This window comes from Cetorhinus maximus, chromosome 21 (genome assembly GCF_964194155.1).
Source record: "Cetorhinus maximus chromosome 21, sCetMax3.hap1.1, whole genome shotgun sequence".
In the NCBI taxonomy this organism is placed as follows: Eukaryota; Metazoa; Chordata; class Chondrichthyes; order Lamniformes; family Cetorhinidae; genus Cetorhinus; species Cetorhinus maximus.
The window spans coordinates 12,497,908-12,500,697 of NC_135899.1; positions in this window are offsets into that span (position 1 = coordinate 12,497,908).

The window sequence follows — 2,790 nt, forward strand, 5'->3', positions numbered from 1 at the left end:
GGGGTTTTTGTTTAAAGAAATAAAATGAGAAATAATCCTCATCAAAAGTGCATTTTTTAGTTCAAAGAAGTTTAAATTTAAGCTTAACTCTCTTGACTTTCTTCCTTGCATTTCAGAATCCTGCCCCCATTGTTGAAAGGTATGTAACGAACCCTTATATCAATGCATGTGAATCACGTTGACCCTTCTATTGAGGGGATCATTATAATATCGTTAGTATGTCGCCCTTTGAGAGGACTAAACCCCACCTACCTTTTCCTCATTGTATTACCTAATCCCTAGCCTCCATTGGAAGATGGGAACAGGAGGAGGAGGCCATGCAGCTCCTTAAGCCTGTCCCGCCATTCAGTTAGATCTCTACCTCAACTTTATTTACCTCCCACATTACAGCGGGTCTGGAGCCACACGTAGGCCAGACCAATAAGGACAGCAGATTTCCTCCCCTAAAGGGAGTTAGTGAACCAGATGGGTACCATGACTGAGACTAGCTTTATATCCCAGATTTATTAATTGAATTTAAATTCCACCAGCTGCCGTGGTGGGATTTGGACCCGTGTCCCTGAGCATTAGCCTGGGCCTCTGGATTACTAGTCCATGGCATTACCACTACACCCCCACCTCCCTCTGGGATGTTGCAGTATTTAATTATTCCTCCTTAAGGAGCTGTTGGCTGCACCACAGTATGTTCACCCTGCACACCATTTCCAACCAAGTCCGATACCAACTTCCTTAATGTATCACCCATGAAAAAGGGTTTGCTCCTAAAGCACAGTGTAGCTGGAGTTAAACTAGAGTACCATGCTGACTGAGTGTAACGTGAACTCAAATGGTTTTTATTGCAAAGTTTAAATATCCAACAATGTTTGAACAGATCAGGCCGCGGCGAATCTGGAAATACGAGTAGTGTTTCTGTCGATCTGACCCTGGGAGAGTTCTGTGGCCCTCTACAGTACATAGCTTGGAATCAGATGTTCAAGGTTCTCAACCCAGGTAATAGCACCTTATTCGGAAGGAAGGACTTGCCTCTACGTAGGGCCTGTCACAAGCCTACAGATATCCCAAAGCACGGGACGGCCAGCTCAGTACTTCCCTGAGGGGCAGTCCCTGCTGTAATATAGCAAGTGCCGCAGCCAATGGCTGCACATCAAGCGGTGGTGGACAGGACACCCGTTTTGCACTTGGGGTAAATCCACCGTCCTGTTGGGGGGGTGGGGTAAATCTACCGTGCTGTTGGGTGGGGGTAATCCCATGTCGGTGTTGGTGGGGGAGGGGTGGTAATCCCACCGTGCTGTTGAATTTGAAGTTCTAAGAGGTTGTCCCGCTGACAATGGAGGAATGCTGATAATTGTCCAAGTCAGTAAGGGTGTCCCATGCTGCCCTCGTCTTTCTTTGTAGAAGGAATCATGAATTTGGGATGTGCTGTCAAAGCCTTTAACTCACAAGCTTCATCTTTGAGTCCAATTGTGTTTCAGCTCCAACTGCTTTGACACTCGATGCAGAAACGGTAAGCAGAAGCCTCCAGCTGCTCAATATGATGATGTATCACCGTGGGCCAGCTCGTTATCACAACCCGAGGCAAACTATCAACTGGCCAAGCATCCTGGAGCCTGAGGGATTCACATCAGGAAGACACTATTGGGAGGTGGCATTGGTAAATAACAAAAGCTGGCGCTTGGGTGTGGCTTATCAGTTTGTGTCTGGGAAGGACAACTCTAAACAGGAACCTGCTACTGGGTTTTGGGCTATTATGGGTCAACTGTTCAATGAATACTATGAAGAAGTATTAGTCTATGAAGCTATGACCTCGCCTCCTACACCTCTGCCTCTGAAAGCGGGAGTAAAGAAAGTTGGTGTTTACCTGGATTACGAGGGAGGACAAGTGTCATTTTACAACGCTGATGACATGTCTCACCTGTACACGTTCACTGACACATTCACTGAGAAACTCCACCCTTACTTGAGCATGGAGAGGTAGAACTTAGCTCTCACCAAGACCCCAAAGACACGGAAAGGTTCTTATTTTAAATAGTTGCCCGAATCTTCCGAAGCCCAGGGCAGTGGAGTCTGGATTTAAATCGGTGTTGTACATTAGGACCATGCAGACATCCCGACACACTCGCGCGCGCTGTGATTTCCCGAGAGGTTTAAACTTTCAGTGGGTTTATTTGCACTGCCACAGGCAATACCCAAATGTTTCTGACCCTGAGCTCAGGGTTGGCGGATTTACCTGGATACTCACCCTGGAAATGTTCCACAGTTTAATCCCTGGTGTAATTCAAAGATTAATCAGTGTAAATGAACTGAGAACCACAATTGATCCAACTGGAACCTCTACTCCCCTGTCTTGATGAGCCACCCGACCCAACTATCCCACTGACCCAAATCAGCCTGACTGCCTCCCCGACTCGACCTGATCTGACTACCCACCCACCCACTCATTGAAAGACTTGTGACCTTTAAAATCTTACCTGAATATGGCAGCTAATGCCATAAAACGTCCTCTCCTTGTCCGTCGTCTCCTGCGCTCGCCGGTCTTGCCCTGGAGAGCCTGCGCTGGTCAATTTCTGCTGCAGCTGGATTCCAAAGTCCTGGCTGAAAATGCGCAATATAGGGACAGGGTCCACTGGTCACACCAAAAGTCCGGGCAGCCCCGCCTCAGCCGCGCTGGGGAAGGAAAATTCCGGCCATAATCATAGCCCCGAAAACTTCAGCATTGCCGCTTCTGAAGACCTGGGCCCCTTATGTTCAGATCGTGGCAAATGCTTTCAGGGTCGGAATGGTAATAAAAGG